Source organism: Strongylocentrotus purpuratus, unplaced genomic scaffold (assembly GCF_000002235.5).
Source record: "Strongylocentrotus purpuratus isolate Spur 01 unplaced genomic scaffold, Spur_5.0 spur5_contig_865, whole genome shotgun sequence".
Classification (NCBI taxonomy): Eukaryota; Metazoa; Echinodermata; class Echinoidea; order Camarodonta; family Strongylocentrotidae; genus Strongylocentrotus; species Strongylocentrotus purpuratus.
The window spans coordinates 97974-109982 of NW_022145574.1; positions in this window are offsets into that span (position 1 = coordinate 97974).

Sequence of the window (12009 nt, forward strand, 5' to 3'; positions counted from 1 at the left end):
ATCAACATCAATAAAATGTGCATAAAAACAGGAATGATCATATAAATGTACAATAAAAATTATAAAAAATAAAGTTAACATAATTGTTCATACCTCAAGTTATATACATATATAAATAAATGATAATAGAAGGATGAACAACCTATAACAGTCATTGAAGTGTTGAACTAATTATTGCAAGTAAAAATAATCTTTAAATTAAACAAATATATAATAGAGAGGAAATTATCATATTGCAATTGAGATCCATAAACTGAACAAAATTGAATCATGTTTTTGTTCGTTTAACAATTTCCCATGTGTTGTTGCATAAAGTGGATTTTAAAATTTACTTTAACTTTGTCAAATTGATGTAAAAGAATTTACATTGGTCTTGAAATCATCTTTAGTGGAAGAAAAATATGTTCATGCTCATGACAAAGAAGTTTTGTACGTCATCTTACATAAAATATATGTAGGTTGTTCAAATAAGGACTACGGTACTATTTCTGGACTAAATAGGATAGTAATGTTCAGTTGCATGGTTAAAGGTAAAGACCAGTTTTGGGATCACCCCCCTCTCAAAAAATGAAATGGGAGCTCTTATTGCCAATCTGTCCAATCATGTGAAAGAATATGTTTTGACTAATACGTGATGATACAAATTTTGCTGAGAAACTGCCTACTAATTGATATATTTGGTAAAATATTATATCTATTTGGACCTGATAAATTTGCACACATTTTCAAAACATGTCCAATTATTTGATTTGGTGTGAATTGAAGACTTGGTCTTACCAAATAATTAGTTGCCATAAAGGTTAATAATTGTTGAGGGGTATGCTTTGTTTTTATTTTTTAATTTTTTTTAGCATGTCGTAAATTGGACGACTCATCTGTCTATGATTTCGCATGTAGCTTTTTAGTTGTTTTTCTCTCTTTTTTTTCCTGGCAGTTGTAATTTGGTTAAGATCTGGAATTGTTAGAAATGATTTACATATACCATTTCTGTGAAAATTGAAAGTAGCAGTGGCCTGGTATCGAAATTTTAGTCTTTTTGAAATTGATGTAATATTTTCTTAGAATATGGGGATTTATTGTTTTCACATAGACTACTTTGCGGTTATGGTGGTGCATGGACATGTTCCCATTTTCCAAATAATTACATCTTTACGAAGGAGAGGATTTGACTTTGGTTTTACTGTACTTTTTATTTCATTGAATTTTAGGGGTATAGATTATGCATTTTTAAACTTTTTCTATACACAATAATAGACAGTATTAAAGGAACACCACAAGGATGGAGAGATTTTAACTGTTCATAATACATACCTTTGTTGAAAAGAAGTCTTTCAACAGTGTTATAATGTTTTGTAGTGATAAAATATAGGGGTATATTCAATGAATATCTGTATTGAAGATATAGTGCATATTGCATACAAGATGGTGTATTGTTTTGTGTGGAGAATACATTATTTAGTGGGGTCATGGTGTGCAAATGGTTTCGTGCAGATTGAGTTTTCATTATTTGTTCAAAAGTTTTGGTGGATTTAACCAATCAGTATTAAAAGGACATTTTGTCTTCAGTAGACAATTGAAATGAAATCATGCCATTTTTTGGGGGTCCCGAATTTTGAGAAAGGTTTTGAAAGCTGCAAGATACATGTATTATACAAAAGTGAAACTATAGACATTGCATAATAATGCAGTTAAATATTTACAGTTTCAGTAATTTTAGTTGAAATAAAAACGGCTTTTGTATTTAATGTAGATGTTAGTAAAGTTTTAAAATCGAGAATGGATGTTAAGTTAATTTTCTTCATGGTATTAATGTGGTTGTGTAATCTTCATATGATCCTATTTTTTTCTTCTAATTATTTTGGTCTTGGTTTGTAAAGCGTGATTATTTTAGTTGTATTTTCTAATTTAGACATGTTAGCTTTTTATTTGTAAGTTGCATCAAATATAGTGTACATGTACATTGTGTTATGTAGTTAAGAAAGTATCTGTAATATAGAAATAAGTTAGTTATATTTATATGATCATTTGTACACCATGCAAATGATACTATTTTTTTTCAGAATAAAATGAAGGGAACTAGACTATGTCCGTGGATTTGAAATAGATTTTCTCTTCAGACAGGTAATTTTGTGTTTTTTCGTTTGCTTCCATCGTTTTTCAGTGGCGGTTTTGTTCTTTACTGGGTGTGAGAACAATTAAAAAAAAACAGAAATCATACATGAAGATGAAACTGAGATATGTGTGTACAAAACACAACATCAGCCTAGTAGTCTGATGCAGTTGAATCAGTTGTATACATTCCATTTAATTGTCGACTATATTTTGTGATGTTTTAATTTCATTACATTGTGCCTTTTGAGAAGTTCAACCACATATGAATCATATATTACATGTACAGTGTATATATTTTACATAACGTTGTCATTGGTGTGATCATTACAAATGTGTAACTTAAATATGTTGTTGTGTGGGTGTGTGGACCGACTGTGGTGGGTGCGTGTGTGTGTGTTTGTTGGTGATTCAAAAGAGGGGGGGGGGGGGTGGTGGTAAGAGCACATTTTTGTTGTTGTTGTGTGTCCCGAAATTGGAAAAGTTGTCCGATCGATATTTCCTTACGTTGTGGGGGGGGGGGGGGGGGGGGGGGGGGGGGGGGTAAGGTCACCTGTTTTTTAATATTTTTAAAAATTATTTTGTTGTTGTTATTAACAAAAAAAAGAGGGGGGGGGGGTTCCTCAAAAACACACACATACAAAATTTGCATCGACCCCCCCCCCCCCCCCCTGCGTACGTGCCTGAATACATCAATATATAATCAATCATAAAAAATTACAAATTTCAATCATCAACAAGGGAACCGCTCTCGTCAGTCTCGCCTGCATTCGCAATTTGATGTGATGAAAATTGAGGTTGGGACATCAGCAGGCCCCTAAAAATGAAATCCTCTGAACATAGTCAGCCTTTTCAAGTGAATATTGAATTAGAATCATCAGAAGAATTATTTAGTATAATTTGTACCAAGATTGATAACTGAAATGAAATATGAACAAATAACATTTTGTTTTTTTCATTAATTCTCATATTAAAAAAATTAGTTGTGAAAATATAATCCAAGTCTACTGACCTCAAATGACCTTTGACCTTTACTTTGTGACCTGGAAATTGTGTCATATGATATGTCATACTTGATAACCCTTTGGTACAAGTTTCATGGAATTTGAACAAACACACTTGAAATTATGCTAAAAATTCAAAATCTTGATGTTGATGCTACAACAAAGTCAAAGTTTGTCGACTTGAAACGACATTTGACCTTAACTTAGTGACCAGAAATTCTACTAACATATGATCGGGTATACTTGATAATCCTTCAGTTTAATTTTCATTGAAAAAGAACTTAGGTCATTACCCTCAAAATTATATTAAAATTCCAAAAACTTAACCTCGGGTTAATTAATTTTCGATGTTGAAGCCGCCGCCGCCGCCGCCGGAGAAGCGGCGCCCATGTCTCGATTTTTGCTACAAATATTAAATACAAGAAGGATCGTTAATTAGTTCAGCAAAACGTTCAATAAGAAATCATAATCAAACCGAATCAGCATTAGGCCAAAAAAAAAATTGTTTGGTTGTCCTCGATTGCTTTTCTGGAGTAGGGGCGGGCGGGCGGATTTTTTATTTTATTTTTTAATTATTTTTTTGTGTGTATTTTTTTTTTTTCTTCTTTTTTTCTTATTTTTCTTCCCCATTTTTAATTTAAAAAAAAAAAAAAAATCTTTGGGAATGTCAAGAATTTAAACAAAGTCTATAAAAACACTTAAATATGGTAAAAGACTAGTTTAATGTACAATGAATATCAAGACCAACACAGAAAGTATTTTGGGCTTTAAAATACATCACCTTTTAAATCTCCATAGTACTACTTATAGCTACTTACGCCCTCTATGTAGCAAACAATGCCTAATCGGTGACCATTGGTCCCCTATGATCCTCTTTATCTTATATTAACTGAGAGCTGATTTGATGAGATAACCACCTGTCCAGTGACCTTGCAGGGTGGTCTAATCCCTCCTGTAAACTAGTACAGATGGGCTTTAACATGAGTTTAAGAATGCTCAGAACCTGATTTGAATGAATGGCATTTTGACATAGAAAAATAAAAATGGCAAGTTTAATAAATACCTAATTGCGTACTGAAAAGATCAAAACTGGCAACGGGACGCATTTTGATCCTTGCAAATGCATAAAATGGTATGTTTGGCATTTAAGATGTTCCCCCCCCCCCCCCCCCCTCAAAAAAAAAAAAAAAAAAAAAAAAATGAATAAAAAAATTGAATTAAAAAAATATATATAGACTATTAAAAAAAAACAAAAAAAAAACGAGCGGCCCGAAAATGACGAGCGGGCGGTCGAGGACAACCAAACAATTTTTTTTGTTTTGGCCTTACCGAGGTAAGGCAATGACGATCGATGTTGATGATGACGAAGACAGCAGCGATGATGGATACAAAGATGAGGACGTCGACGATGATGACGTCGACGATGATGAAGACGATGGTCTTGTTAATGAAGGCCGTGATGCGCATGAGACGATCAATCGATGGATGCGATGATGGTCATGAAGATAATAATGCCAATGAATTGGTGATGACGATGACACGTATAACAGCGCGAGTCTGCACAGCACAACGGATGATGGTGAGGTGATGACGAAGACGATGATCAACGTGTCAACACTATACAGATATTGACTGATAGGGTGTGTAATATAACATTCGTTGGACCGCCGGAAAATATTACTCCTTTGGGCGATCAACGAATGTTGTCTCACACACGCTACCCGTCAATATCTGTTAATTACATAGCCTTGATTAGGACTAGTCTATTCAGACTAACGAAATAAAGTTGTCTACTCACCCAATTTTATATCCATTTCTTGCAGAACTTGTCACTCACTGTTTCCCACAATTCCATAATGTCATGGAGTTTAAAATTAATTCCAACATTAACGAGTCAAACGTCACAATCAGCTGTTCAACTAACACGAACGCAACATATTTACACAAGCTTAGTAGCAGTTTTCGTCTAGACCTACTTGTTAATGATCTTGCTGATGAAAGTGATACTGCACAACCCTTTTCTGGTCAAAATCAAGTTTGTTTGACACAAAACTCATGATTTGACTTTGAGGCGAAGACTATTTGGTCCCGTGACGTGACTGTGAGTGTGACTTGTTGGGGGTTCTGGACTTCGAGCTCACCGCTAGTCTCCGACTCTGGTCCTATACTCCTAGTCCTATTATATCTACGAGTTGAAGTCCCGGCCCCCCCCCCCCCCCCACTCAGTGTTATTTAGGGTACGCATATGCTCGTACCCTTTTTATGAAAGCACCCCCTATCTGAGGACTGCCAACATTTCCGAACCCCCCTTTCGCGGGCTTTTCGCGTGCTTTTCCTGCCTTGGAGACCCCCCTAAATCAGGAAAAATGCTCAATGTACCCCCCCTAAATTCGGAATAATTTCTCAGGAGTCCAAAGAGATGAGAGAAAAAAAAGAAAAACACCCCCTTTTTAAAGAAATCTCCGGGTGAAAAGTGAAATACACCCCTTTTTTTTACAATTCTCCGGCCGGACTTTGTCGCACGAAAAGTACCCCTTTACCGGACATTTTGGCAACACGCATGCGGTCATTCCGACCTCTGAGTGGGGGGGGGGGGGGGGGGGGGGGGGTTGAAGTTGAGGCTGAGGCTGAGCTGAAACGTCTGACGTAGATCTAACATTAGTTAGATGAGATAGAACAGGACTCAATGGTGGCCTAGTTATTGTTCATGGTGGTCCTGTTGGTGGACCAGATCTTTGAGTCGAACCAGGTCCAGGACCAAACCTAGAACTAGGTATGGACAATAGCTAGCAAGCCTTATTTAGCTCCAGAGTCTATGACTTAAGGTGGCATTTCTCTGACAATTAAGCACAAGCTCATTTGCCTTTTGTGTCCCTCTGCAACTTGAGAGTAATGTTTAAGACTGTTCTCACTTTTATGTCCAGAGACGCTCATGATATATGCCTTGCTTCAAAACCGTGCTCATCATATGTAGTGATATTTGTAGCTCTAAGGCAATGGTTCGTTTAGATTCTTGACGTGTACAGTTAGCTGCAATATGCTAATGGTCTTCATTTTGGTTCTCAAATCGTTTTTGCCAACAACATGATGATCATACAATGGCACGTAGTATGAACACTTTGTTGTTGTTACGTACCCGTCTCCTGCATTGACGACATTGTTCAGGAGCTCTTGATTTTGGCCGTTGCCAAAAAAAAGGGAAAGTCAGGATTCAAATGTGAAATGTAATCGCAAAACAACTTCACAGGGCAATTTACATCCTTTGTCTCATACATGCGACCACACTGGCTTCTTGTGTCATCATTATTGTCTCCTCTTTGATTTTTAGTCATCTTGTCCTTTTCAAGATAATATGTACCTCCTGTTACTGGAATCTGTAGCAATGTCAAAATCATCTATCTTTAGATCTTTAACATTTTCTCTGCCTTTGTTACACATATGTAACATTATGTTTTTTTAATACAGCGTTCTGGAGACCTTTAGGAGTAGAACGGTCCAACGCTAGAGAAGACATAATTTCTACAAAGTCTTCCTTGCTTATAGGCTCCTTGTGTGTTGTTGCACCCTTTCCCTCAGCTTTGAGCTTATGAAGGAGTGCAACAAACATGTCATTCGCACGCCTAAATGCACCACTGTCTACTATGCCCAATGACGTTGTTTTAAGAAAGTGTTTCTGGAGGCCATAGCGTAGGCCTATTGTGACCATGGATCTCTTGGCGTAAAGTTCGCCATTTCCCGGCCGGGGGAAGATCCGAACCTTTTCTCTACGCTAATGGTGTGCGGCGATAAATGATGATCAACTAGTTGTGAAGAGTTCTGACGTAGGTGGCGTATGATGTTTTCGCGAGTTCGATAACTCCACTTCCATTGAGGTGAACACCATCGGCCTGTAGGTGGATATCGTGATAGATGGCGCTTATTTAGAAGCCTTCATGTCAGGGCCTGCAAAAAGTCGGGGCTCTGGGATTTTGAAAAATAATGTTAAAGAGAAAAAGAAAGAAAGAGATAAGAAAAAATGTTACCCGCCAATGTCACGAAAGAGGTATCAAAATATGCTAATCTGGCCGTAATTAAATGCCTAAAACCCTAGTTTACGGGGGCTCCGCCCCTAGACCCCACCAGGGGCCCTATGGCGGGCCCCTGGATGCTCGTCTGACCGTAATTAAATACCTCGAACCCCTGAGTCACTTGGGGCTCTGCCCCTGGACCCTACCATGGGCCCTAAAGAGGGCACTTGGATGCTTATCTGACCGTAATTAAATACCTAAACCCCTAACTTTTCGGGGGCTTTGCCCCCTGGACCCCAACAAGGGTCCTCAAGAGCCACTGGACCCTACACCAATTTACGCTCGCTACACTCTACCTGATCGTTAGTACTCCACTTTGAAACACGTTTCGCGGGGCCTGCATGTAACATGTAAGAGTTGTGCTGATGCAGATTTTTCTTCTACCCCCTCCCCCCCCCCCCACACTCATTTAATACGCTACTGCCCCAGGAAGGTGAGCCCCCTGGAACGTTTGCCCATCCAATCCCAAACTGTTTCCGGCGCGCCTGTTCCTTCCAGGTATACCCATTTACCTCAGCTGGGTGGAGTGACGTCGTCAGTGCCGTGGAAGGCATCCGAACACCGTACAGGAGACTTAACCTCTGCCCCTCTAGCTGATAACGGCCTTGGGCTTATTGTTCCATTTATATTCATATCACATACTAATTTCCAGCTGTTTCACGATGAGAGGCTGGGAAATAATCGATGATTTTAATTTAAGCTTAATTACAATTGCTGCAGCGACTCTAATTTCATTTTCAAAGAAAAACAGATTATAGGATAGAGTGCCAGCTGGGAGTAAGCAAAGCTTATCAAAGTGTCACTCGTGAGAGTCGCTGAAAATGGCAGGTCATGATAGTACCAGCAAGACATAATCGCCATAAAAAAGTGAAAAATAGTATAGGGGTATGTGATGCGATATTTAAGGTTAATTGCAATTGACAGGCGCCTCCAATTTCATATTTAAAAAATAAAGATTATAGAATGGAGTGCCAGCTGGAAGTAAGCAAGGCTTATCAAAGTGTCACTCGTGAGAGTCGTTGAAAATGGCAGGTCATGTTACTACCAACAAGACTATACAGTGCGTCCCAGAAAAAACGAAACCGAGAATTATCGATGTTTTTATCATAACTTAATCACAATTATAGTTGATAAATGACACATATTCAGAAAGCTTAGATCCTCCTCTTTCATTTGATGAAATTCATATAATGCATATTTCACGAATGAGTGATTAAAATTAATTTGAGGAGAGGAAACCAAAACATCATGTGGCGGACGGTATCTGAATTTCAAAGAGAAAATCCCATTTCTAGAAAGTTGAGTTTCTGCCCTTTCATATGACACCTCAATCAGGGAAAATGAGCTAGGAATAACAAAGTTCTGTTTGTTTAAAGTGATGCTTGCATTTCCATAATTTTATCGAACGAATTCGTCTTCACTGGCCACCTGCCGTAGCAACAAACGGAATGAACAAAAGACATAACTCCGTTTCGTTGACAATCAACCGTAGGCAGGCGGGTACACAGGGGGGGGGGGGGGTTAAACCCCCCTTTGGTATTTTTATGTGTGTAACCCCCCCCCCCCATCACCCCCTAACCCCCCTTTTGATTTTTTGATTTAAAAAAAAAAAAAAAAATCCCATAGCTGACCTAAAAAGATGACCTTACCTCCCCCCCCCCCCCAACGGAACCAAATGTCAAATTTTCAAATTTCGAGACCAAAAAAAAAGTGTCCTCTTACCCTCTTGCGGGGGTGGGGGGGGGGCGCAAGTGCCTTTTGCCCCCCCCCCCCGGAACTACAACTTGTTGGCGGAAAAATTGCTACTGATATTCCTCTTCTTTTTGTAAGGGGGTGGTAGATTGGGACGGGTAGCCGGAATGAGTGGGGGTAGACCTCGAACAATACAGATGACAATGGCAGCCTGAGGAGTAGAGTTGGTGCTCTTTATTCTGTAAAGGACACACCGCTATAAGCGGGGTGGGAACGGGGTCAAGTAATGATAAACAGTTATCAATTACAAGAATAAACAACGACACATCTTTCAGCATTATGACAACAAAAGGTAAACAGTGTTCACTACACTAAAACATTTGAATCGTTAATAACAATAACTTTAACTTATTTAAGACAATGCAAATGCCCAAAGTGTATAAGCTGGATCAAATACAAATTCCTAACATAATTAATCAAACTTAAAAGATCATAATTCTTCGTTAATCAGGTTTCTCTACACCAAAACCTAACACATAGTCATTAGCGCCCAAGTTCCCGACTACAACAGTCACACTCCAAGGCCCAATTGACCGTACACACAAATGCATTCCACCCGTACAGGCATAGCCTACGCATCCATTTCCTCTACGTGTAATCTACTTGTACATTAAGAAGTCACACCCTCTGAGCATTACGTAACAACAATATCGCCTTAAATTACACCTTTCTGTTAACAAATATCATGTTCTTTGAACATATTTGTAAGCCTTATAATAATACTAATTCGTTTAAAACCAGGATATGAACAAAACATAGTAACAATATTATCAAATATAACAATTTAAACACACATAAAAACTAAGCCTTGCTTACCTATAAGCGGGGTGGGAACGGGGTGAAGGTCACGGTTCTAAAGCCCGCCACCAACGACCTCCTTACATCTTCTTCTTCCTCTTTTCTCCTTCCCTTTATCTCCTCTTTGCCTTCTTTTCCTTTACTCTCTGTCTGTCTCTCTTTTCTTTGCCGGGGGGGGGGGGGGGCAAGGCCCGCTCCTTCCCCCACCCCCTGGATCCGCGCCTGCTCCTCTGAATGAAACGGTTTAGTATACACGGGAGCGAAAAAGTCTAAGCACAAAGATTGCGAAATCTTAAGCATATGAAATAGATGGTTGGCAAACTTTCAAATGATGAAAAGCAAAATTTCGATCTCAGCTTTACAATATTTTCAGTTATAGGAAGTACATTTTTTGAAAAAGTAATTATTAAGAAAAACATAGGCCTCTCCTCCCCGTATAAATACTGGGTGAGTGCAAACGGGCCGTTAACCATAGGTTCCCCCTACTCTTATACAAATGCTGCAGTAGATTCTTAAAGGTGAAAACAAACAGGTTATGACTTTGATAACTTGTGTAAACGAGCTTACAAATAATTAACTCTTATCACGCCACAGTGCTAATCCCCATTGTGTCAAGCCCAAATCCACCCGTGCCAGGTTGTTTTGGAGATAATCTGATTAACGCGATGGATCTGTGAATAGCGAGTGCAAAACACACATCACAGTCCAATGAGCATGATCAATAACTGCTATTACGAATGCGCCCTTGCACGCACATGGCACTCAAGCGATGGCTTTCTCGCATTCAAAGCACTATAACGATAGCGTGCATGCAGCCTCATGGCAGGCTATGAGTTAATATATTCTGGTCAGATCCATGATTTTATGTGGAAACACAAGAAGACAAACATATGTGCAAGGGGATACAAGATGCCGGAAGCTTCAGAGAAACGGGAGAATTATTTCACGTGTTTATGCTAGGGTACTGAAATAGTGTCCTGTGATAACTGGCTAAGACAAAAAATAAAAAAAATTAAATACCGATAGGCTATTAACAGTTGCCAGATGTTTTGGGGTCAAAATCTAAAGGAGGTGTGTGCACGAGACACAATTAGGGAAGATGAACTATGCCCGATTAGGTTTAAAGGAGGTTCCAGTAACTATTGATGGGAGGGGGGGGGGGGGGGTGCTGCTTATTTAAAGTCCGCCACTTTATAGTTTATAACTTTTATTCATGCATTATGTTAATGGGGTTTATACATGTATCATTGAATAATTTGGCAAACCATCAATGCAGAGTATGTTTCTTTTACCAACGTCTCCACTATCGAAAATAAAATGATATTTTTTATAGTGATTTAACTGTTGAAGAAAGATCACTCATTTATGAAAACAATATTAAATATACCAAAGAATTCCAATGATTTGTCTATATAACATACAGAGATCTGATGATAATTCAGGTAGCTTATATATTATATGCAAATAAATACTTTTTTCATGGGACATTTTTTTCGAGTGTGCAGTTGTAACATCTCTTTGGCTATTTTCAGAAAGTTATTTTACGTTTGAATCTTTACAATTACTGTGTGGATGTACCAAAGATTACTATAATTCTATTTGTATAAATGTATTTTATGGGGTACCAGATTATATATATATATATATATATATATATATATCAGTGTGAGTTAAAGAAAGACGAACTTAATTGTCAATCTCTTCTTTCTGTGATCAATGTGAAATATAAAACAAAATATGTTATTACTGCCACACATAGTAAGCACGTTAGGTATAGTTACTAATTGTTATTCATACCCATCGTAAATTTCATGTCTTTCTGTTTTTCGTAAGTCAAGAATGACAAGTGAACTGGTTGAATTAGAGCCTTTAATTTGTTTAATAGTTTTAGATGTAAGCTTTAAGATGTAAGCTTTAATATGCAACATTACCAAGAAATCCAATTTTCACACACTTATAATACACTAATAATTATTTGTTAAGTGTTAACTTAATGTTGTTACGTAACAGAGTTTTATCCAGGCTCAAGGTCGACGCATAGGCGCTCATGATTGGTTCATGAAGATGATGAGCTTATCGGGTTGACCGAACCGAAATAATTTGTGGTCCGAATCCTTTATAAATAGGGGTTGCTTTCCTCACAAATATCGTCTTTGGGCGCACCTTTGCGACGCACGGAAGTTCAAAGGTAAGTCGGCTAGAACCTGAATAATTCATCAGTTTTTGTCACCAACGCTTTGGTAATATTTCAGGTTATCATACCTCAATACTTCATGAAA